This window comes from Chroicocephalus ridibundus, chromosome 5, assembly GCF_963924245.1.
Source record: "Chroicocephalus ridibundus chromosome 5, bChrRid1.1, whole genome shotgun sequence".
Lineage (NCBI taxonomy): Eukaryota > Metazoa > Chordata > Aves > Charadriiformes > Laridae > Chroicocephalus > Chroicocephalus ridibundus.
This window is the reverse complement of record NC_086288.1, coordinates 75,411,202-75,438,029: the sequence shown is the minus strand read 5'-3', so window position 1 is coordinate 75,438,029 and position 26,828 is coordinate 75,411,202. Positions and strand designations below refer to the sequence as shown.

General features: G+C 39.2%; 1 long non-coding RNA gene across 3 annotated transcripts in view; it reads right to left on the bottom strand.

Annotated features, from left to right (window-relative positions):
- LOC134516253 (uncharacterized) overlaps window positions 1-26,828 on the bottom strand; it is a 98,772-nt gene that overhangs the window by 24,360 nt on the left and 47,584 nt on the right. Inside the window, exon 1 of one of the 3 annotated variants that reach the window (XR_010071265.1) lies at window positions 870-908. The exons of the other annotated variants lie outside the window; for them this stretch is intronic. This is a non-coding gene — a long non-coding RNA (uncharacterized LOC134516253). Of the gene's footprint in view, window positions 1-869; window positions 909-26,828 lie in introns of those variants that run through there. 3 annotated transcript variants of the gene reach the window in all.

Below are 26,828 nucleotides of genomic sequence, written 5' to 3'. Positions count from 1 at the left end.
AGAGATTTTCCCGTTCTCTTTTTGCATGAAACTCAGACCATCCACATTTTCACTCGAGAACATCAGTGACCGCATCATAGATGTGAACGTGACAGTCAGGACATTCACTCAAAACAGAGAACAAGGTTCATCGCTGATCCAGCATAGAGAAGGTGAGCACTCAAACTTGCTTTGCTCACGTTTTATGCAAGCATCCCGCCCGTTGCAATAGTCAGTGCTCTTTTATTTTAATAGAATATCTGCAATAAACCTCAGAATTGCTTCTAAGAAAAGCCTATTCAGAAATTGTACGATCTTGCACAATAGCAAGAAATTTTCAACCAGAAGCCATCAATCACAACAGAATTTCCACCTGTGCACCAGCAAAATATTACCTCTGCTTGCTAGGAGAAGCTGCTGCCTTCCTGCAAAAAAAGCATAATGCTTCTGCATCAGTTCCTTCTCTCTTTGTGGTACGGGGGGAAGAACAGGAAAATTATAAATTTTACATGAGTTGATCCACTGAAGCAAAAAATGGGAAAACCAATGTTCACTAACACATCCAAAGACTGTTTAAATGAATCTTTATTAAAGATGCATCAAATTCTGGGCAACCTCTATCTAGAATATTTGGTCATACTTTTTTATTTGTGGATTATCATATTCATGGCAAGAATCTTCCATTCATGTCAACATCAGCTTTATCTTTGATCAGCTCTCCCGGCCTGAATAGAAATCACTACCGACTTAAACAGCTGGTTAGAATCGGGTTCTCTTCTAACTCACAAAACTGCAGGTAGACGGTATTAAATAAATCTGTAAAATTGTGTTTGCCATACTGGTAATTAGCACTTGTAAACATCTTTGAAGAAAAAAATTGAAATTCTTACCTAAATATATAGCAGCAGGGATTACAGCTATCTTCCACCCGAAATTCAATAAAAATTAACTTCAAAATATAACCCTTGTATGACTGTGGACTTCATTTACTCCAATACAAATTTCAAAGACAAAAATGAAAGAATCTCTAATGTGGGTTTTTTTGGAAGTTAGAAGTAGAGGAGATGCTGTGATTACAATCTATTTTTTAATAGGAACAGATTTGTTTAAGCAGCAGCATTTGATGACATCAGAAAGCAATTAAGCAAAATTGACTGATAAAAACATGCTTATTTATCATTTACACTTGCAGGTAAAAAAACAAACTTGTATCTGAATTCATATCAAGAGATTTCAAACCATGGATGTCTGTTTGCCAAGTTTTATCTATTTTAAACCTTACTTTTATCGATCATTCTCCCTCCTCAATTAATGAATAACTCAGTTGTTTCACTGAAGATCTTGGAGTGTAGCATTTGGATTTTAATCACTCATGCTTTGCTGACCGAAAGTTTTAATTCACCCATACAAAATGAATAACCTCTGTGGACTTAGAAAAACATATTTAAATTAAACAAAACTTACAATCAAAATAGTCTTGCTGGTTTAAACCCTTGATTTAAACTAAATAAAATAATTGGCCAATTGTCAAGCACTCTGGGACTTTGTTAGTTTAAAACATGTCTTACAGCGAAAAAAAGCCCTGCTACATTCCTCAAAATCTGAATACGACTGTTCCAAACCTTGGAGAATATTCAATAGGTGTAAGGGCAGCAGCATCTGGAACAAGACCGCAGCATTTACTGTATATACTACATACCATTTTTTAGCAATCTCAGAACTCTTTAAAACAATCTTTACTTTATCCCCGTATCATAGACACAGGGAGAAGTAAGGCATAGAAAAATCTGAGACACTGAATCAACATCAGATCTGGGAATATCCATCCTGCAGACTTGTGTCCTGACCAAAGGCCAACCATTGTCCGTATATTCCAACCCAAGAAATGGAATAAACCATGAAGTCAACATAATTATCTTTACATAGGCTCTACTGTGATTTTTAAAACTAGAAGAAGAAAATACTTTATATTTCTCAGCTAACAAGTGTCCTGTAGATTAAAGATAAACCAAAGTCTATCAAGTCTATCTAGTTTCAACTGTTCTAATCTCTTCCTATCTCTCTCCCTCTTCAACTAAAGAATAACTGAACTCAGTGAAGATTTTACAGAATGTAGCACTTGAATTTTAGACACTCATATTTTCCGGAGTATAACATTTAGCACTCTACCTCATGACTGGCAATGGAGAGCAAAAATGAGTCAGCGTGTGTAGTTTATCCTTCTGGTGCTGCGATATCCTAGATATAAACCATAAGTTTCTGCTTTTTGCTATGGAGACACTGTTACATCCCGTGCAGGTACCATCCTGCCACCCAAGGCAGAGTTTAAGGAAAGTCATCTTCTTTATGGCACCCTCTACAATCGAGCCCTTACTTTTTTCCCTGTGTATGGACAGGCTTGACGTTTGCGAACAGGGAACAATGCTTAAAGAATATTTAGCTTTTAAAGCATACTGAGCCTATGAATGAGAAAGTTTAGCAACATCCCTTATTACTTAATCAAGAAGGGACTTCTCTTTTAAAAAGAAGAGACTTCTCTGCTCTTCAGAAAATTGTAATATCTGTCTCAGTTTTCTCCTCCAAAATGAAGATGATGATCCTTGCCTACAACAAAGAGCTACTGAGAGCATAATGGGATACTTCTGAAGCCCTTAATAAAAAGTGGCATGACTCGCTTCTCTAGAACTACTTGAATACATAAAACCTTCAAAACTGGTAGCAACGAGATAAATTTTGTTCCCCATGACTTACATAAGACGAAGCCAGCTCAGCTGCATGTCCTTGCATGCGCACACACTGTAACAGAAGGAATTTCTAATGTCCACAAAGCATCTGAAATTTTACACTGCTTTCCACATTAACCGAATTAAACTCTAGGCTAAGCAACGTTTCTCTGCTAGAACCAACGAAATTGCATTCTTTCATTTTGGTACAGAATTTACTGTATAATACAGAATACTACTGTGCATGTACTATGCTGATAAAACATTCCAGACCTGTTTTTAATTAATTTCATTTTAATTTAACTGAATTAAAATAATCCATGGAAGCTCTAAATCTGCTATCATAATGGTATAAATCAGAATTTATCCTACTCAAGTGAGGGAGCTTGTGTAAAGTCAAAATAAGTTAGATAAGAACCAGGACCACCAGCTGTTTATTATCATTGAGAGTTTTACGACACACAGTCCAGACTGATTTAAACTAATGCCCATGCTAAGTATTGGGCAGTGCTATAACTTTCTCATATTTATAGATCTATTCAGACCTGGGTATAATTTTCAGATTAGTACCCAAGTGAAGAGCCATATTTTAGCGAAATAAAGCAAATAAAGGAAACTGTAATGTAAAATATTCGCCACCTGCTCGTTGAGAAATTACAAATCACAACACTTACAAGAAAAATTAATTCCTTGACAGATGGTAACCTCTTCCAATGAATGAGTGGGAAAGTTGAGATCTCAAGAGTCTATGCTTAAAAGCAAAATGAGGTAAATCCCCTTCATCTGCTCCCATACTGTGATAGGGAACACACAGGTATGTGCGTTGTTACAAATGTATGATTTTCCCCAGCTGGGCAGACACTTTAATGCTATCTTGTTAGAATGTATATTATTACAGAAGATGTTCTTTTCAGTTTTCTAAGCTGACATCTCAGAGCATTTAATAAATCAAGCTGCAAAGGCAGTGCCATTCCAGGCAGAAGTCATTCTTATGATTATTTCCATACTAAATTTTTTTGGTGAATATATATTTTCATTAGGGAAAGCAGCCAACAGCTGTTGGGGAAATGAAACAAGGATGCCTGAATGAGCCATTTCCCAATGAAATCAATGTAGGAAACTACACGGTGGCTGGAGATCCTTGTGTTGAAGTAGAAAGTAAACCTCTTCAGGCTGCAGGAGCTCTGGAAAGCTGGCACTACCCAGCAACCTGTGCAAATGTGAACATTTAACCTGCTGTTCCTAAAACTGACTCCCAGATTCATGCAGAGCAGAGATGTCAAGTGACCACTGGTGGCATTAAACGCTTCTTTTCAAAAGAACATTGCTGCTATGGGTAGATAAAAGAAACGGCAAGCCTGCAATAGCACCATCCAGCACCTCTCAGCAATAATAAATTTAGGTTACAGCATCACTCCAGCTCCTGATCACTGGTCGTGTGCTTTACACATGGCTTCAGTAACTAAGTCGTCTTTCTCTTGTGTATTTGCTTCACTGAACCACAAAAACAAACAGGCTAGAAATTATAGAACAGTAAAATGCAACAATCTTGCTTTCATTTAAATCAATGAGAATGGATAGCCTAGTGGTACTTGGTAATACAAAACCTCAATTCAGCTTCTTAATTGTAGTTTTTCACAGTAAAAGATGAAAACAAAAGCCCTCATGTTAATTAAATCTTCAGGTTTAACAAAACAACTGATGACCATTTTGTTGGATTTTGCTGTGCGTCCCAGGTCAAAACAGCTCCTGTTTTTCTCTGGTGTGGATTCTCTGCTGTTTAATGAGGGCTCGGTTGCAGCCTTCCCCCAGCTTAGACAGCTTCTTTCTTCTACCCAAGATCACATTTTCACAGAACTTCTAGGGACTCAGTATCTTTGAAACACCTCAACTACTGTCAGATTAGACTGAAGCTGAGAAATGGGATCATAATTTTTTAGGTCAAGAAGAAAAGCAAACAGTATGACCGATACTTCCATATGAGAGCTTTGAACTGAACAATCCTTAGCCTGCTTGTCCACATGACAAACGCACTATATTTCTCCCAAGTACTTCTTCTCAATATCCAGATAAACTCAGTTCCTCTGTTATCAGACTTCACTGCTCAAGTGCCTTAGAGAGCGTTCCCACCTGCATCATCCTCAGATTTCTTATTCAAATGGGAATACGTACACCTACAATACATGTTGCCAGCATCTATAGTAAGACGAGTCCTCTCCATTAACTGAGAGAATCTGAAACTACTACAGAAACCATTTTCTGAGGATTCTGACTAAAATTTCACAATCTGCAAATCAAATGGCTATTTTTTTTATCGGCCACTTTATCAATTATTTTGATCTCGAGGCTTGACTTGTTTAGTCAAGTAACAATTCAATTCAAGACAACCCTAAATGTATCACAGCAGCGTTTCAGCATTGGGAATGTGCCTCTCGTGTGTCTCCCACTTTCCCCATGTATCATACCTCGGTTTGTACAGCAGAGTGGTCTCAGAGAGCGCTTGGATCCTTTCCAGTTGAACTAAACGAGGAGACAGAAGTCTAGGAGCACGCCCAGTGCACTCCCACCCATGGGACAGGCTTCGGTTAATTCCATCTAAGGCTGCTGAAATGTCTACAGCATAAACGTCAGATCCTCAAGATCAATTCTTCTGCTCTCCAGACCTGCTCCTACTGCATTGCTCTACTTGTTGCTGTAGACCATCCCGATCACACAGAGTTAATACTCTGGACAGAACTACGGGCAACCAATTTCAGACAGTTGAGCTTAATTTGTGTATAGAAAACTTTCTGCCTAGGCAGGAGACAAATCTTTTCAGTGATCCGTTGTCATAGGCACCTCTGCCAGGAACAGAGTTTATCAGAAACTCATTGAGCGTTCTCTTCGGCCACTCACAGAAGGCTGCAAGGGCTCTTTCATTGAATACAATGGGGTTTGGATCACGGCTTTAAAAGTTAAGAGCACACAAGCATCCGCTTGTGCATACAAGGTTCTCTGCAGGGCTGACAATTTACAATACAATCACACTGACGACTTCTCTGACAGACTTGATGCTTCGACCATAAACCATTTTTGATTAGTGGGACTAGACGGTACAGCCCACAGACAAAAGGATCTATTACAATTAGGGAGGGGTAAATTATTAGCATTTCATGTTGTGAAAGCAATCTTCATACAGTGCTGGTTTAGCTTTCAGTACAATCTTTTCCACAGGCATGAGATATTGGAATTTTAATGCCTAATAAATTCTGTGAAATACAGCAGTGCTCGGCAATACGCAAGCTTTAGACAGCCGATGCATTTGGACACGCTGGCCACTTCCACACGTTTCCCACCCGTCCGGCTGATGGCACGGAAACGGGAGTGGAATACCAACCAAGCCAGGTAACTGAAGAATACTTGGAAGTCTTACAACACACTGCGGAATGCTCTGGACACCTTCGCAGTTTGATCAGTCTGCCTTTACACGGCACACGACGACAGAAAGCAGGAGCCTCTCAGGCAGCCAGTACAGTATGAACCCACTATCAAAGCAAGGATTATTATGGGAGCTCCTCAAGCATGAAGCCATGCCCACTGCAGATCTCTGCTGTCTTCTCTGGATGCTGTTCCTAGAATTCTTTACGATAGTGGATGTCAGCAGAGCTATCTGAGGCGCAAATCAATTTAGGGTCTGACCTTACTCACCTTATTTCCTTTCAAATAATTGATCTTACATCTGTGTACTTACTTCTACTTACAGAGACAGGATGAATTTCTAAATCTACTTTTAATCCATGCAAAATTATCCCCTAAGGTCTGTGAATACTTGGGAGAATGTTTTACAACTCTCTACAACTTTGGCTTTAACGTTAAAACAAGACCGATGCTGCATGCCTCCTTGCAAAACAGCCGCATCAGCCAAATATATGCAAAAATGCTCACTTATGGAAAATGCAATAATTTTTAATGCAATTTTTAGCCATCACCAATTTCTTCTGCAGTCCCCAGTAATATGGAGTACGAAGCCTTTTCTTGATATTACTGCAGATCTCTCCTCACATAAACTCTTATCATCTGTCACTGGTAAAAAATGCACAAGCAGGAAAAGATAATGCAAATACTAAAACTCTGTCAGTTAAAATGCTTGAGAGTGCATGCTTCGGGATGATGAAAAAGCCCTTTTTGTATTGAAACTTAAGTGGTAATGTTCTAACTGGAACAAGAACAATATTTTTAATCCGTGCTTGAAAGATCAAATTAAATCTGCTGCAGTCAACCTTGGTAGGGCTGTATCTATCAGAGACAACTTTTTCCTTTTATGAGAAAGCTACAAGTCCAAAGCTACTGGATACTCATTTGTTTCATTTTCTGCAGATATTCCGGGAGCTAGGGCAATCATTTCTAGCTCGAAAGAATATCCCAAAATACTAGGAGATCAAGAGAAAAAAAGATCTCTTGATATACATTCCATTATTTTCTTGAATAGAGACAGATTTCAACAACATAATTTCAAAAACAAGCTAGGCACAAGTTCACAGTACTTTTACGATAATGTATCAGTGCATTATCTTACATCTTTCAGTTAGTCACAGTCCTACCAGCAACATCACTGCAGTATTTCTGGCGCCATGGTTGTTTCCACTACAAATTCCCTATTTTACAGGCATTAAAACTCAAGTATCTGGAATCCCGTAAACTTGAAACTTACTCTACAAGCTGTCAACTCAAATGCAATATATTTTTTTCCTCCAAAAAAATGTAATTTAAATTGGTTCCACCATTTTTCTTTATAGAATCTAGAGAGGGGCATGAAATGAACATTTGACAGCTACTAAGAAAATACATGTTCTCAGAGAAGCCAAAGAAATCACAGCACTTAATTCACGGGCTGCTAGTTGTTTGCTGCAATCTGCTTTTAAATACACTAGCAAAAATATGAAATATGTATTATTTTTGCTTTACACAACAATTACTGAATATATTATATTAAACAACATTCAAATTTCCTGAGGTAGTAAAAAGATGTATTTGAATTCTACCATTTTTATGCATCTTCAATATATGTGAAGTGTCTGCTGAATACAAAAGCAAATATACCAATAATTCCAATGAGTTAAGAGAAGTGTGAAAAAATGCAGAACTCCAGTACACATCACAAATTGAGATGTTCATAGCAGCCTGGTGTTCAAACCCCTCTGAATTGAAAACCCAACTCCCTTCAAATTCTCAGTTAACAATGCTGGGGAATGTCATGTGAAAAGAGAAGGGCCAAAAAGAAAGACAAGGAAGACAAAAAAGAGTGAACCATGTAAGAAGAATCAGAAAGGAGGACCTGCTTCAAAAAGAGGGAGCTAGACCCAACGAGGATACAGAGAACCCAGAAGAAGCCAAGGCCATCCATCTCTCAGTGACTGTGGAAGTTTCTCTCCATTCTTGCTATTCCCAAAATTATAAGATCAATATTTGCCTCACCAGTTCCAAGCAACAAAAATTATGCATGCTGTGGAGAGACAAACAAATATCTTTTTTTTTTCTGCTGGTATTTAAAGGAGCTGAGGGAAACGTACAAAATGCCTGATTCATTGACTGCTTAAGTCAATAGGAAGAGTTCCATTTGAGGTCCAAAGTGGCTTGCTACTTCAGATGTACAAGATGAAATTTGTCACGTCTTGACAGATAATTGACTTTTTAGATTAAAGCTACCATGTGTTTTCATATCAACCTTACCAGCTGCAACAAGGAAAACCTGACAGTCTCACAATAGATAAATACCATTTCTGTACTTCTTTTCATTCTTCCTGTTGCTCAAATACAGACATCCCAATATCCTCCGCCTGCCCAGTACTTGATGAAAGGGATTTTAAAGCAACTAAAAGGTTTATTAGAGGTACCTTACCTCTTGATACACCCGAGGGATCCTCATTCCTTTGAAAAGAAATGCTATGACTAAGACATCGTTTGCAACACCATAATGGAAACCCATCGCTTAGATCTTAACTCTCTGTGCGACATGCAGAGTGTCAAACAATGGAACACAGGAATTTGCGAACAGCATGAGTCAGCCTTACCTCTCATTCTGCTTTTTCCAGAAAACCTTTTTAACGCAGAAGTTGTCTCTCAGTTCTCTTAGAAGATAATCAAATAATTAAAATCCTCTTTCAAAATTCCAGTCTCATTACAACCATACGTGGTATTTGCCTCTTTGGACCATTTCTAAATCCAACGTCATTAACAGAGCAAAATGATTACTAGAATGTCTAAAAGCATGCGGGGAGTTATTTTTGAAGCTTGAAGAATGAGTCTACATTTCAGCAAAAAATGGCAAGCATTTGACTGAAATAGTATTTGTCATCATAAAACCACGGAACTTCAGAGAGTGCACTATGTATAAAGAGCAGAGCAAGAACGCTGCACTGAAAAATTAATGAAAGTGAAACGGATTGTTTTATTTCGACTTAGGAGACGGGGTTGACGAGAACAGGAAGGTTTCACTGAAGATTCACTACAGGGAATTCTGCTACATTGCTCTTCTGGAAATATTTCTAAGATCAAGGATGCAACACCCCGGAAATTAATAGAACAGGAAAAGAGGAAAGAAAGGAAAGGTTTCTGTGTGTCTTCACACAAAAGGCCGATGTTAAAAAAAAAACAAGCCTGCTTGGGTTATTAAATTATTGCTTGGTGAAAGCGCAGTATTATAAATGCTATAAAGCACAGGGAATGTAGTCATTCCATTCAGATTTAACTAATTTTCTTTGCATTCTGTGGAAAACAAGGCAGGATACAGACTGTTGATATATTTTATTGAAGGTTTTGCCCTCAGACTTCAGCTAAGGTAAATTTACTAAAAGGAGAGGAAAGGGATTCTAACTCCTCTGGCCAAGACCTATAGATAAATCAGTTTTCCAAAAGTAAGCTATGCCAACAAGGAGTGGAGCTGGCTGGAGTAATTTAACTTTGAAGGCATACAGTGTAGATGACTACATCTAAGCCAGTCATTCAAGTCTTCTTTCCCATGACACGAAGACTTTGCACAGTTCATCATACCTAACCTAGGCATCCTGGGACAAGGATGAGATGTGTGCCATGACAAGGCCTACAGTAGCTAGCAAAAACATAGAAGTATTCATCAATATATGCAGACTAGCACCATCCCTGGTGTCCACAAAAAAGAAATCAGATCACTCTGCATGCTGCAAAGAGGCTTCCTCTAATATTTTTTACAAACAAACAGCCCCATACAGTATACCTCTAGCTGTTTCTTATCTCATTGTACTCTGAGGGTCTGAAAAAAAGCCAACTAAAGTTGCTGGAAAACTCCCATCGGTTTCTGAAATAACAGGATGCAGCACTTAATCATCAGTTCTGGAACATGATGGAGAAGAACCTGCACACAGGGATGTGACAGCTATCGGCTAGCATCTTCAGTAGAGACAGAAACCAGTTTGCAATTATCGAGTTCTTCCAAGGATGAGTGCATGAGTTTATAAAGGACAAGTAAACTACAGAGCTACGTTAAGACATAGGTACCCAGCAAATCAATAGCAGAGTCAGAAATCTAACTCAAGAGAAATATCTCATTTCCTTTCCCATGACCACTGATTTATAACGGCACAGGTAGTTGCAGAATAGTTTCTGAAACTCCATGAAAATATGTGTTGTGAGGGATGACTGTCAAGCTCATAGAATCTAGATACATGAATCAAAAAATTGTGCTTGTCTTCCTACCTCTGCCTGTAACTATGGGCTACATTATATTGCCCCCTCCATATTTTAGTTTCTGCGTCTGCGAGATGGTGACTTCCCTCCCCCACCATCTATAACACTGCTTAATTTACAACTGCAAAGTGCTTTGAGACCCTTGCATGAAAGAATAGGGAAACATAAAACACTCTTGTTTCTAAGCTTATCATTACTAGGAAACGAAATAGCTATTTCGAAGCCATACTGGGAACGCATTATTTTAATTTTGACTGTTTTGACATCGTGTTGTGTTTCCATTTTAGAGTCTTTATGGGATTTACCATATTCTCTATTTATAAGGCTATGCTTTCATGTTAGTAACAATATGAGATAACAGACCTCGTACAATTGTTGTGGAGAAGGGAAAGGATTAAATCTGGCTGCTGGTTTTATATCTCAGCAAAGATGGAGAAAGCAAAGAAAAAGAAATTGCAAGGCTCTTCCATTCTTTCTGCGGAGAGATGCCTCTTATGGAAAAGCAGAGTTTCTGGGTGCTCATCTCTCCTAAATTGAAGTCGTATCATTGCAGCCTCCATTTTAATCCCTCAGAAGGGCGAAATAAGAGGTCAGCAAAATGGGAATTTAAACTTAGTCAAATATTTCCTTTGGTTTTGAGGCCAAAAAGTTTCTGAAGTTTATTTCTCTTTCTTTCACAGAAGAGAATTTAGAGCTCAGACACACTGACTGGAATGGAAGAGTAATCAGTCAGAAAGAACAAATAAATTTTGTGTCTGCCTCTGTTAGTGGGGAAAATAATTGAAAGCATGACTGCTTATGCGGTTCCTCTACAACTTCAAAAGTGTACAAAATCACAGAAAAGGGAATGCCATCTGTTTGTTGTTAGGGTCATGTCTTTTATTTTCCTACTTATACTCCCACTGTAAGCATTGAGAAGTTTTCAATCCTCCAGAATGAAAATGACATAACTTTATTCTCTCTCCTATATTCAGGTTACAGAAGGCTTTATTATGCATCTTCCTCTCCTCCTGAGTAAGTTTAAGTCTTTGTTAACTAGCACCTTTGAACATTATCTATAAAATAGAACAAAAGTGGCAAAAAATGGTCAGCACCTTGTAAGAGAAGGAATGTGACCATAAGGAGAAATAGTGGACCTCCCTCAGGTCTGAATGTTTGCATCGAGAAGATTATTAAAAGCAAAGCCACTGCAATAACACAGAATGCGCCCCTGGCATAATGAAAGCAAGATGTAAAAATGTGTTGGTGAGAAGGGCGGCTTTGAAGCAGCTGCAGCCCGAGCTCTATAATAATATCCGAAGGAGGATATGCTGGTAAGGGAAGTGTGCCTTGTCTAACTTCAACTATTCATCTCAAGGGGCGATTTACAAGGTGATAAAAGGTTCCAAGCTGCAAAAGGTACTTTAGGCAGTTAAAAAGCAGCTTTTTACGATCATTTCTTCTGTACAGTACACATTGTTTCATTAATCAAATGCTTATTCTATTAAAACACCAACTCTTTTAGCTGGTGGAACATCAAGTTTTACTACCATGAAATGGCATTAAAAGCCACAGACTTCCCAGCTAAGCCTTTGTAATGATTCTAACACAGCCCAAGTGTGGCTGTCTCCAGCGGGATACCTGAATGGCACATCTGCCCTGCTTCGCTCCTTGGCAAGCTTCTCGGCGCGCTTCAGTTCTCAAGGCCGTGTCACCCTTTCCAAGCAAGAAAGCAGGCAGGGCACACGTGTACTCCCTAAAGCAGAGCCAAAGAGGCGGCTCACATCAAATCTGACTCTGTCAGCATTAAATTGCTCATTAAATGAGCATTAAAAGCCAAGCGCGGCAAAGGGAAAGCTTACACTCACAGAGAGCCCGTTGCAATGATTTAAAGATACCAGCTTTTTCATCTCCTAGAAAAGCCCAAAATCCAACGCTCATAAGGAGAGTTGTAGATCTGGGGACCTGCTACGTGAACCAAAATAAATAAATAAACATTTAAAAAACCTTTTGTCAACTCTCATTTCAGTCCTTGAAAGAACTGTCCCAAATCAAGGGTGCCACAAACCACCCGCTAGGACACTCCTTTGGTTTTCTACTCCCTAAATCATCAGATTACTAAAGAAAGTGATTCTTTCATTTGTAAATCTAGCCCCCAAATTGATTAGCGTTTAGATTCCTACACCCTCTTCCACCAACGAAATCATTAACTGCAAGTCAGCTAGGCAGACAAAACTGCCGTACAGTCTCCCAATCATAATCATAAACTTTTCAGTCGACTTAGGCACGGAAAATATCCTCTATGTTAAGCAGAAAACTAGAACAAGACAACAGATACTTGGAGTCCACATAGTTGGACTTAGCAGGAGGGAGGGGAAGGGGAAAAGACCTGGTTGTTTATTTGCACAGCAACCACACTGACCTCCAGGCAATTTAAACTCGCATTTTAATGAACTTAAAATGTTAAAATAGTAACTATACCAATAAAGAGGAAAAAATGAATCACGATAATACAGCAGCTGCCAGGGGCTTATAAGTCTAAACCCACATGGAATTAACTTTAAACAAAGTCAGCGTAGATACGTTATAAAATACACACTGGTAAAGTAATTTAAATTTACCAATTACCCACTGCATGTTTCAGAGGTACTGCTGCAGTTCAGGTTGTTTTGCTAAAATGTGTAACCAGAATCCTGTAAATGCTTGTGTAGGTTAAAAATAAGTCAAAATAAATATGTTTCAGAAAACATATTATAGTTACATACAATGTAAAGGAATTAACATAAGATATTTAAATATTCCAATATATTAAATACCAAATCAACACCCTAACACAAAACAAATAGATTTTTCTATTTAGATAAATAAAAATAGTGACAAACATTTTATTGTTATTCTATGAATTGGTAGCTTAAATATCAGTACGGAACAATCACACCTTCTTACAAGTTCAAATCCACCCGCACCGGGTGGAATATCAACATTTCAACCAAAACTATCGTGAGAAAGCTACACTCACTATTACCTTACTTAGCTTTGAAGTTTGTAAATGACTGTTTTGTGCTGTTGTCTGACAATATAGCAGGAGACTCGCGCTAAAACATGCCATTCATCACTCTGTGTCACTTGCTTAATTTGTGTGTGAAAGCAATCTGTGCCACAGTTAAGAGGTAAGGTGTCATAACTGCTGCTCAGGATTCAACAGGATTAACTATTATACCATGGGGAGGTGGTTACGAGGGAATTCTCTCAAAAGCACAATAGTGGCTGAAAAAAAAGGCTATACTATTATAATACAAAATGATACAACTCTAAAGGTACTTGCCCATGTACAGGGTGCCGAGCCTGGCATAGATAAGCCCTGATGAAACTACGTGGCTACAGTACCCATCAAAACGATCAGTCTTCCTGCCCGCACAACGCACCCAACCTCCCCTTGCAGTCAACAAGCAGCGGTCAAGTCATCATGGGAGGCAGGTCTCTTCTCTCAGCCCAGTCAGTACATGCAGTTGTCTTTAAGGCTGCAGTCTTTCCCTGCCCACTGCACTTCCTCCTGGTCGCTCTACAGCACGGTACAGCGGAAATTCTCACCAGCTCTCTCCGCAGCCAGGTACGCAACCTGGGACATCGGAGGGACAGCATAGACCTTTCTGCACATTCTCCTGGAGACAAAAACTGATGGATGCACTCAGAAGCACAAGGAAGAACTTAATTTCTGGACATGTTTCAAACCACAAGTCACTCTCAATTTGCTAGAAAGCAGAATAGAAAACAGCAGTAGAACACTTTCGCCTCATTGAACACTAGCTGTTACCTTAGCTGGCTTTCCTCTTAGTACTCACGTATCTGCAATGAACCCCGTTGCAAACACCACGCACCATGAGTATTGAGCTGGCTGTCAAAGTTCTAGACAGACATCTCTTGAACAAGGTTCGTTACACATTAGGAAACATGGAAAGAGTTTGAGGTTTCTTCCTACCTCTCAGAGCACCAGCCACAGGTGTCTCCACTTTCCAAATCATTTCTGAAGAAGTGCTGAAGTGCTGGAGCGTGACCAGAGGAGAGCTACCAGGCTGGTGAGGGGTCTGGAGAACAAGTCACATGAGGAGAGGCTGAGGGAGCTAGGCATGTTTAGCTTGAGGAAGAGGAGGCTGAGGGGAGACCTCATTGCCCTCTACAACTACCTGAAAGGAGGTTGGAGAGAGGTGGGTGTTGGCCTCTTCTCCCAGGGGAATAACGACAGGACCAGAGGAAATGGTCTGAAGTTGCAGCAGGAGAGGTTTAGATTAGATATTAGGAAGAATTACTTTACTGCAAGAGTGGTCGGGCACTGGAACAGCCTGCCCAGGGCAGTGGTTGAGTCACCGTTTAAGAAACATCTAGATGTGGCACTTCAGGGCATGCTCTAGTGACAGAGATTGTAGGGGGTTTTTTGTGTGTGTATGGTTGAACTCGATGATCTCAAAGGTCCTTTCCAACCATGAAGATTCTATGATTCTATAAGTTCAACTGAAGCAGTAAGCATAGTGACTAGGACCTCCAGCAAAAGCCCTCTCAAATAAAGTCCTAGAACCATAGCAAAGCTATCTCATCTCTCATCACTTTGGGGAATCATCGAGTAGCTTGAATAAATACCATCACTGAAAAGTCTAGGAAGAAGAAAGGAGGAACATTCAATAAAATACTGGCAGTATCTACTTTGCAAGGGCAAGACAGGCAGTTTCATTTCATATGTCTGGCCCTTTTAAGCATGTTAGTCATACAGTGCTTTCACAAAGTTTCAACACTATAGCTGCCCCTTGAACCTTGGGTTTCAAAAGGCAGATGCCCATTTTGGAAATGCCACCCAAAATATTCCCCTTACCCTACATGTTTTATTCCTGGGCAGAGTCTATAAGGTTGGGTTGGTATCTGAAAGTAGCTGTTCTATATAATTAGTAAAAACATAGAAATAAATAAACCCTTTCTTAAACAAAAACTGGTATTTTTTTCTTGTGCTCTCCGGAGAAATACTTCATAATAACAACTCAGAAGTAGAATTTTTCACACATTTCTTCCTGATCAATTATTAGGAAAGAAGATAGATTCAAAAATCAGTATCTAACCCAGTTTCTCCCAGCTCTTGCTGTATATGCTTTTACCTGCACAAGGTACTGGTTGCAGTGATCTGGAAGGAGTTGACTGTTTATATTAATGCTTAAAATCAATTTTAGCATGAAATACATGAGATCAGCCAAAGAAAATGTTTAGCAGGATTAAAACAATCTTTTACATTTATATTTTGCCAATCTGTTAACGACTGTAATAACTAAACTTTAAAAAAAGCCTCTTATTTCTGCAGAGTCAACAGTTCTTTGCTTTGTCAGGAATACTTTAGAGTCATAAATTGTGCCTTGTTTTTCCCAGGTACACAAATGGCAAAAGGCTGTTGCATAGCAAATTACAGACTCATCATTGCTTCCAATTTCTCTTCTCCTCTTGTACCGCCAGACACTCAGGGAGCAAAGCTGACCCGAACCTATCTTAGACACTCAAATATGGTCGTAGTTTCTAATTAAATGGAAGCTAAATTAATCCAACTGAATCACTCTTTGACTTAAACATAATATAAGTGGAAATGATAAGATCAGACTGTTTTACCAGGGCTCCTGATTGGTTCATGTAAAGTGAATAAATAGAAAGCAGAAGTGTCCGCTTTTCATAACAGACTTACAAAATACCATAGATGGAACTAGTTACTAGATCCTTCACATCCAGTCTCAGCAGACGCTCAGAAAAAGATTTGAGACACAAGTCAAAATCCATTCACAGTTTCATATCTCCATGACCTTCTGCTCAAACTGGAAAGTTCGGCAAACCACAAGTGAAGTTGCAGAGCTGGCAACCCGGCAGGGCCATCTTTTGGTTTTTCATTAATCAGCAGGCTGGCCCCCTCCTGACTCACCCCACCGACCCCTGCAACCTTTTTTATTTCTAAAGGGATAATTCTTAAAATATTTCTCAATGGGGTTAATGATCTCTACTTTCTACATGTAATTAAATCGAGGAACGGAAGAGCTAAGTGACTGCCAAAGGTCATAGAGAAAGCCAAGAAGAAAATATGGCGGCTTTCCTCTGTAGGAGCTGCTCAAATGTTAAAAAATATATGAACTGAAAGAGAGAACACAAAAATTCCAGAAAATAAAAAAAAAAACCACCAACAACACAAACAACAACAATGAGCAAAGTAACGAATAATGATTTGGCAGTAGTCTGTCCATGACAGAAAACTCGTCTCTTTTACCCTCATGGTACTTGGGATAAAATACAAAATAATTCTGTGTCAGTCTCCTTGATAAATCGAGCACTAGAAAAGCCCTGAGTGCAACATTATCTAGCAGATGATAAATTTGCTGTAAGAAGTACAATGGCATTAAAAATCAACTTTTGTCCACACTTCCTACACCTAAACTTGTATGATTTTTTATCAGAATTTCTTAATGTGATACCAGTATGCAATTAAGTTCTGTTTTTCATTATATGAGATTCTCAACAACAAACACAACAACATTCTTCTCTGGGAGCTGAAAGTAATTTGTTTAAATCTTGTGGTAAAATTGTATTTCTTCTGAAAAATACCTTGAATAAACTTTCAGACTGAATATGATTCTGGATTCTTGATTAGATGCCCTTGAATTTATCAGATATTATAACAGATATAGATGAGCTGGTATATACGTTACAGTATCTACAGATATTTCATCATATCCATTCCTAGGAAGTAAACAGCTAACCAGACATTATGCCTAACAAGGATTTTCTTATTTTAGAAGACAATTCATAACCAGCCTTAACTTTTATCTTATGCTAGAAAACACCAGAAAAATGTCACAAACAATGCCATCATGACTAGCCATATTGTTACTGCTAAATTAGTAACTTCATGAAATGCACTAAAAGGACAAGGCGATGAAAGACCATAGGCATTCCCCACCTGCACCTTGTGGAAGTCAAAAATGAACTGGTTTACTCATGAAGAAGGCAGCCTGTCTATCACAGGACAGTATCACAAGAAATTAATAGAGCAGATCACCATCTCTATAAATAACGCCTACCATAAGAAAATGGCAGTTGAGGAAAACAGTTTCACTTTGCAGAAATAAAAATGCACGCAAGACGACTGCTATTAATCTGATGCTGCCTCCAAGTTGTGGGGCCAGTACATGCTGTAGCTAAACCCCAGCCCTCTGGCCTCCTCTCCCAGTGGGACTGGGAATCTTGCACAACTCCTTTTCAGCTGGGTACCCTCCCTACAGGGCTGAGGGGAAGAGGAGGTGACAGAGAATGTCCTCAGTCACCTTTGCTCCAGCCCTCATACATGAAGCCCCCACCATCCTTCTAAGAAAGTAACGGGAAATGCCAAAATGCGCTCCCCTCCCCATGGCAGCCTGCTGCAGAGGGACACTTCTGGTGGTCTTCTCCATTGCTCACCCAGCTCCCCAGCTCTCCAACGCTCCAGGAGCTGCACCTCCCTGCCAATGAGCCTTGCCACCTATTCCATGCCACAGATGTCTGTTTCATTGTTCACAGAGAATTTCAGAAGCTGGAGCTTTAACTCCGTATCAGAATGAAAAATGATTTGAAGTAGCAAAATTCTCCACAAAATGCAATGTCCTTTCTCTCTGTTACCGCACTGGATATGCAAGACAAGGCTCTCTTTGGAGAAGAAGCAAGACAAAGGGATCAGTCCTACCATGTTCTGCAGCCACACACTGTAGAGGAGACTCAGACTGGCACTGGAGGTTCAGAGACCACCCACTCCTACAAGATGAATCAGACCAGCAGACAACAAGAATTTGGCGAAGTGGAGTCCAAGCTTTAAACTGCCCAAAAAGTTCCCTTCAGTGGAAAACATAATGGTTTAACAACACTAATAGGTAAACAACACGAGCACTACGTTCACTTTTACACATCCGTACATCATTCCCAATGATCAGCAATGTTGTACCCAAGTGGAACAGAATTTCTTGTCACCGTCTCTGCCTGCATCACGGTGACATACTCAAAAGGAAAAAGCACGGTAATTATATTAAGTAACAGAAAAGAACTTAGCCAATTGTGCTTAATGATTTTTTTATTCGTACCTCAGGAAGAATTAATTGAGCTTTCTGTGAATTTAAGGAAGCTAAAATACTAAGCAGAGAAAATGACTACTGCGTACATGGCAATCATTTCAAGATCACTTCCACTGCTAACTATACTCTTATCCTTATCACGCACACCCTGGTTACATAGTAAGTCTCACAATAATGGACACTTTCATTCTGCCTATACAGGTATCGATTAAATTCGTGAAGAAAAGAAAGCTCAATAACCAAATATATCTCCTCCTGCCCCCAGTGAGACATGTTCGGGGGTTTCATAATGAACATGTTGCTTAAATGATTAGACTGTCACTTCTCCCAAAAGATTTGAGGCACTTTTATTGAGTTTATTTCTCTGAGTTTGAAAAAGCATTGTAAAATGACTTTCTGGCTCATCAAGTTGTTTTGATAATGGCCAAGGTATTGACCTGACTTAAAGAAAATAGCTTGTGTCTACACAATGATGAAGAGAACGGTAGAATGCGGGAGAGCTATGCCAATGTGGGTATTGTCAGAATGGATATAACTCTAGGCTCAGGTCCCATTTCTGACAGTGGCTAACCTTGGATATGTCCTTTATTTTTCTCTAAAACTCCACCAGAGACAGACGCATGGTGAGCTGTCACACACAGAAATCTCACCCCGCTGATTGAAACGGACTTGAAACTTTGAACTGGACTCATTTCCGAACACTGCTTTTCTAAGGCTCACCCATCATTTTGGGTATTCTTAGCAATAAACACTCAGCCTCCTGCAAATTTATGAGAACTTGTTTTGGTTTAGGAGTTTTTTTGGGGGGTTTTAATGGAAGCAATAATTTTCTCCCACTGCCACTACTGTATCACTTCTTTCCCCAAGAAAACGGAAACATTTCACCTAAAGCATTTTTTAATTACTTTTGGGGGGAGAACCTTTGTTATTTCATTGTGTGAACTGACACAAATGTGAAACTATCACAAGTTCGTTTACACATTTGCTATATCATTCCACCTTTGTTTAGGCTACATCGACTCTGTCTGCTGGTTTTCACAAGAAGTCTGCCTTTTAATGAGTCCGCAACCGTAACAGGCTTTCTTGACTGTCAACGGAAATTGCAGCAGCACAACGCGTGTGTGATTCAGGACTTAGTCTGTGTGAAAACAAGTTATGAACACATCTCTCAACTGCAGCATATGGTGTTATGTGAAGAGAAAAATCAACACAAATCAGCAATTACAGCAACACTTCAGAAAGCCTGTGAAAAGAGTGCGCACCTACACGGGGAGAGCAAGCAACTCATAATCTGATGAGGTTCAAGTTACTTCCCAGAGTCAAATTGAAGGGTAATCATATAGCACTGGCTCATTTCACAGTCAGAATGAGCAACAGACTCCTTCCCTCCCGCATGACGAGAGTGTAGCATAGTACTTGCCGAAAGCTTTAAGATTCAATTTCAGGGGTGGATCCGTTGATAGTGAATCATGCTCTCATGTAGGAAACCTGAAACAGGAGCTGTCAAACACCAGGGCATTCACAGCCCGCTGCAAGTGTTCAGTCAGCTCTGATTTAGCAGAAAGGTGTCTCTGTGTCATGCAAGAAGAGCTCAAGCTAACCATAACGATATTTTTTTCCTAATTCTACCTATCAAACTCTTTCTCATGCCATCTCACTATATGGCCCATTTCGGTAGTAGAATAGAAGGGTGGGAAAGGGGCTAAATTGTGTTCCAAACACTGCTAGAAGGAAGCAGCAAGAACAACGCCCTATAAGACCAATGTCCAACAGCACCTATTAAAGACAGAGAGACAAGTTTCAACAAAGCCAGAAAGTGATGAGCTGGAGGGAAAACACACACCAGCTGGGGCTTGTGCAATACAGTAAAATATTACCAAGCCAGAAATCTAGACACATTCCTGGTATGTGAAGCACAACCACTTACAAACACTGCTGCCAACTGGAGTCTTCATAGTTAGCTGTATTTCGTTGTTTTCTGGGTTTTCTTTGGAAGGCTAAAAATTGAAGAATTAATGGACAATCTTCCTTTTTAAAATTCTAAGTCTTATCATTTTTTCTATGTGTCTTACATGTCTATGGACAAACGAATGAAATGTATGAAATCTAATGTGAGAAATGAAGATCATAAGGGCATAGTTTTCTTATCGATGTGAGGCCAACAAATAAAACAACTCGAATTCATTGAAATAAAAAGATGTAACAGATCGCTGCTGAAGCCTTAATAACATCTTATTAGGACACTAATATGTTCAGCATACCCAGAGACTTAGTAAACATATTATCCTGACAACATCTCTATGAAACTGGGAATTAGCCCCCTATTATTATTGGTACTTTACATTTCAGGAATAGATCTGAAAGAAGCTAAGGCCGTTATCTACACAACCCCCTTTAACTATCTTAGTGCTACTCAATACCTAACGCTGGTTCTAAGCGTACCAAAATGATTCAGCCAAAGTTGGAGCTGACTTCTCTCCTTTGCTACTCACGCACGGCATGGCAGAGCACAGACAGACGTCTCTGCTTTCGTTGATACAGTGGTTTGAACCTCAACATTCGGGTGCTTATTGATTTGGGGAGTTAACACGGCCCTTGGGAGCGGGAGTTACGAACCCTCCTTGAGGTCTGTGCACCAGCTCCGTATCAGGCAACCAAAATACCTTAAATATTGCTCCGAATTGGTGACCTCCCTGGCTTGCCATCCTCCGCTCTGACGTACATTGGTCAACAGTAATTTCTCTATCAGTGTACTAACGCATCAGGCATTCCGATAGTGAACACGGAGAACTAGCATTCCCACTGTTAATTGTCTTTCATAGAGACAGAGACATTTGACTCCTTGTCTATGCCTCTGTTGCATTAAATTTTTAGAGGAGTTTCTGAACAATTATATAGCTGAACACGAAGCTCTGCTTAAGCCATTTGGCTGTGTTCAAAAAGGACTAAAAGGCAGTAAAAATGCCACTTTATGTGTGTTGCTAAATGAACAAAGCTGTACAAACCACACAAATTTTATATAAAGAAAACTCAACTTTTCTGTAAAAAAAAAATAAAAATAAGTACCACTAACATTCAAACAGCATCATCCTATCCAGTATAGGTAAGAAAAAAGTTTATTACCTCATCTCTTCTCTTTCAACAGCTCTTTTGTCTCATTATCAGAGGGGTGTCGGCAATTTAATCACGTGAGTTATCTGAGTACTCACTGGTATGGCCCATACTTTCCATGTAAGATGCAGGTTATTGTTGTGAAAATACGGTTGTTGTCAGTTGCATTACAATGGAATTGTAGTTACAGTGATCCTTGAGGACAGATTGCAAAATAGAATAATTTGTATTTTAGACTTTTGTATTAATTAATGTTGAAAACCAAGGCTCAAAATGCTGATAAAAACATTTCTCTGTTGCCTTAGGATGGTCTACTGTGGATGTTTCATACTACAACCAGACAAACCTGGGAGCTAATGTTTATGGCTATATTTTCACAGATAAAGGGAAGGGAAAACTTCAAGCCTTTTCAAGTACCGTGGCATGGTATCAATGCGATGCCTGGGCGGAACAGGTACTTTTGGAATTTCACTTTCACAAGCAGTAAATTCACTTACCAAAACGCAAGGGAGAAACTTGTAGCACTTTGCAATATTGTAGAACAATCACTGTTCAAAACAGCAAAATCAAGAGTTATCTAGCCACTGGAATTTGAGGTGGCTAGCCACTGTTTAAGGTTGTATGGGTGAATGGATACATAAAAAGCCACTGCGATATTTCTAACTTTAAACTGGGAATCCAGAAATGTCCAGTGTTACCAAAGCTTCGCATTTCCTCACCAGGCAGCAAAGTCCTCTCTAGACTCAGTACAGAACAGCCCCTTTGAATCTATACGAACCTTCCACCCCACTCCTCATTGTCCCATAAAGCCCACGTGGTCCGTGTGTAAACCCTGGAGGGAAACGATCAAATGTAGATGATACAAGAGAACTTCAAGATTACTCCTGATCCAAAACGTCTTGCAGTAATGTAGTTTTGTACACTACAAAACCATATTTCAAGCAGCTTGCTTAAGGCAAAAATGCACTGTATTGTCCCTCAACATCTCATCTAACAAAATTTAACTAGCACCTCCTATTCCTATCTGAGTTTTTAAGTTGCCAAGAACTAACATAAAACTGGAAGCTGACTAGGCCTTTAAACAGCTATGCAAGCAAAGAAATCTGGCTAGCTATGTCTCACTCTTATTGCAACAATCGGAGAGGTTGATACCACTGATGTATCAATGGCTGAGAAGCTTACAGAATCGTATCTACAAAATATCAGAAGTTTTCAATACATTTACGTGATTGTAGAGTTTGAATTTCAGCAGAATAAGTAAAATAAGCTATTTGGTCTTTCTGCAGTCTTCTGTAGGTTGTCAACTAAGTATTCACCAATATGACCAAGAATTTACATATAGCTGGAAGGTTCTGGGACTTCTAAAATAACTTCATACAGAAGACATTAATGAGTTGTTTGAGTTCTTCTAACCAAGAAAGTCATAATAAATTAAAACATATAATTAGAACCAACCTCAGTGAGGTTACATTAAAATCTCATTTTGCTCTATTAAAAAATTCAGTAAAACTGTGCCAATTAAATTATGCAATCAGTAAGGACAAGGGAGATTTTCTTGATGTTTCATCTATTTTGTTCGGCTATTAGAAGTCACTTTTAACAGCTTGTTGACAATGCTCCTCTCGTGACAGTGCCGCCGGTAGTATCAGATGTCAGCTTTCAAATCGGCTTCGACAAATCATCCTTGCATCGCCATTTAGCACACCTGCCTCTGCAGGTAATTGAGTTCTCCTAGGAAGCCCGGTACTCAGAAGTGTCAGAGACAACCATTATAGGGTGGAAAAGGGAAAACAAAGGGAATACTGAATTTCAAGCTAAACTGGTGCAGAGTGTGAGACTACAAAAATGTAATTAATTAGAAAGACACCTACAACCTGTTGTAGAAACTACACAGTCTCAGCTTGTAGATGAGCTCAGGAGAACCAAGTGGCTTATATCAATATGCATTATTTCATTGTCTGCAAGTCAGAGAGGGTTCACTCTTGCCATCTATTACACTTCAATGCCTGACGGCATTGGTTTCCCATATTGATCTTCAGCAAAAATAGATTTGGCCAGCTGAGCAAGAAAAATCTACTAGACAATTTCCAGCAGCTCTTGCTCAGCACAAAGTGTGGACTTCGGTATGGACTGTGAGGAACCAGCATAAAACACCATCACTTTCTATATTTCTTATGTACAAATGACAAACTGCTGTTACAGGTGTCTCTCTGTTCTACATGTCTAGCTCCGTACATCTCAGCTTCTAATCTTGACATTTTAGGAATAAACATTACAACTGTCCCATTTCATAGTGCCTTTCCATTTGAAGTGACATTGTAGAAGATATACAATTACAGTTTTGAAGAAATGACATTGAAATTAAGTCATTATGAAAGTATTTGTTCTGTACTCATTTCACCACTCAAAATTTTACAATTTTTTATCCTACCTGCAATGTAGAGGAATGCAAAAAACTTGCAGTCCTTCCCAAAATTGTTTCTCCCCACTTAGAGAACTCTCTCTGTGACCTGAATATGGAGTGGAAAGGAGACTGTTCCTGTGTTGTCCATATAATCTTCACTTTTAAATCCAAACAGCCTTTGTGACAAGGCAGCTGTCACTTTTCAGCTATGGAATATTACAGAGGGACTCACTGTTATCCCTGGCTCCCACTTGCACTCCTGGGTGCTTTGCACTTGTTTTGTCCTTTGGTTTTTTGTTTTTCTTAAGCTGAAATTCAGTCCTTTGGACTAAGAACTGCAGGGTATAAGAAAACATAATGCTTCTGAACTGTATTTTAAAATTTAATGGTGCTTTAGTACTTCCCTTCAAAGTATGCAGTACGCTACAGGGTTCTTAAATCCAAAACCTCAGAAGTTTCCACCTTCTTTGTCTGCCCAAGAGATTAGCAACCTTCAGGAAAGGCAGAGAAATAGGACCTGTCTCACAAACATATATTGGTACAACTTTTACAACGCAGTATTTAACAGGGACATAAGCCATTCCTGTTCCATCTATCATTCTTGTGCACATGCTACATATTATTAATTCAGGACCTCTGGGACAGTCCCATAAATCTGTATGGAGTTGGGGGTCTGGGCGGGGAGGGGTGTTTGGTTTTTGCAGGGTTTGGTGGGGGGTAAGAAGGACTCTGTGATCCAACACGCTGTTGCTCCTTTGGATCTTAACACACATAATACCATTTAAACATATTGTAACAACCTGCCTGATAAAGCCACTGCTGCAGCAGTTGTCATTTAGAACATTAATACCGCAGCTGGTTTAAATTTTAAAAATTTAATAAAAGGGCTTTGTCTACATTAAGGACCAGAGGGGAAAAACTTTCTTTTTTTTTTCCTAATAAAAAGACTGGTAGAAGCACAAAAATAAATTTGAAACAAGCAGAGATGAGCTCTAGAATTCTTAAAAACATACATCAAAAGAGCTTCTCAATTTGGGGCCATCTCTGAGAAAAGAGAATAAAATCAAGTCTATTTGCAAGTATAAAATAAACAGTCCTTGTCAGCTTTTTGCATTTGTTTTGTCTCTAAATGAAAGGCATTGAAAGGTAGGATTCCCTTGTTAGGATTCAACCCTCAACATATTTCTGCAATTCCTTCACACAGGAGTTTAAAACTCCAACTTGGGCTAACCCTTTAGCCCGTTCAGTTGCAAACTCTCACTGAGAATGTTTCCAGAGGGAATAAATCAGTGTATGGGGTGCATGTCTTCCTTCTAGTGTCCTCTTCCTAGACTTCTTTCTCTTCGTATTCTAATTCTTCCTCGTTCAATCGTACATCATTATCACATAAACCCGAAAAAAAAAACGCCAAACTGCTGGCTAACTTAGAGTACTGCCATTAAGGGAGGTCCCATGTGGGCTGGGCATCATTAGAAAGTTGTCAAGTGTTCTTGGAACAGATTTTGGGTACCGAAGAAATGCTGTTGTTTATGGTTCCTAAATTAGGTATATTGGTTACAAACCCAGCAGAAGTAATGATGCCACACCTCCGGTAGATTTATGCTTCATTGTTCCATGATGTTTTAATTGATTTCTACTAAGTATGCAGAAAGAGCTCATCCTCCTCTAGACACCGGAAAATCACATCAAGGGTACTGTTAAGAATGTCGTAACAGCAAGGGAATTTACCATCTGATTTCTTGCCAGAAAAACCGCAAGGAGAACACTCAACCAAGGAGTGAATTCCTGGTGCCTGCTAAAGGATGAACTCCGATGGTAATTTTTCCAATAGCTGAGTTATTCGGAAGTGACTGTCACGTGTGAAGTTTCTATCATCTAATAAGGACTGAGCTCACTCCGCAATTTTTTTCTCTGTAGGGATACTACTAGTATCTCTTTCATCCTTCTGGATCTTGTATTAACGTATCAGTTATCCTTCAGCCAGACGCAGAACTGATGATCAGACAGCCAGGAACAAGGATAATTCTTTTCATTTCCATGCCTAAAGTCTTTTCAGTTTTACTGTTCTTTGCTAAACTGAAATGCCACTCCAGTAGCCCAGGTCTTACACCCCACTGAAAGCTAAAAAACAGATGGAGATTTTTCTCTTTCTAGAAGATCATTACTAAATTCCCTTGAAAATTATTAAAGCAACTTGTAATTATCTGATCTATTATAATGATTCACTAATGTTATAGAAAAGGTTATCTCATTTTTTCAAGTCTGCAGTCCATGGGATGTAAATTCATCTAGGCCAAATATACATTCACTTTTGATTTAAATAAAAGCATATAAGCAAATCAATTATGTTACGCTGTTAGTACATTCCTTCGATTATTTCAACTGGATTAGCTCTTGATACTGGATGATAACCGAGTTATATTTTCCTGCCTGACAGATAACCCAGAGAAAAATTATATCTTGATGACATTTTGAAGATTTGGAATACTGCCTAGAAATACTGTATTAAGTAGCTATGGGATATGTGAAAAGATTAAGGAGTCTAGAATGAATACAAAAGCTGACTGAGCAATTTAGAACTACTTTCTGACCTGAAAATAGAAAAAGAAGAAACTAAACAAAATGGAAATGAACAAAGTCTGGGATTTTCAGATTTAAGACCCTGGAAACAATTGAGCAAATCCAAAGTTCTCGGAATAAAGTGCTGCTGACAGTAGACTTGAGTTTGTGCTGTCTCACACAGGGAAAGGCAGGAAAAAAATCTATTACTGCGTTTAAGCATTTTTAGGTAACAGGCTTTTCAGCATAGGGAGAAAG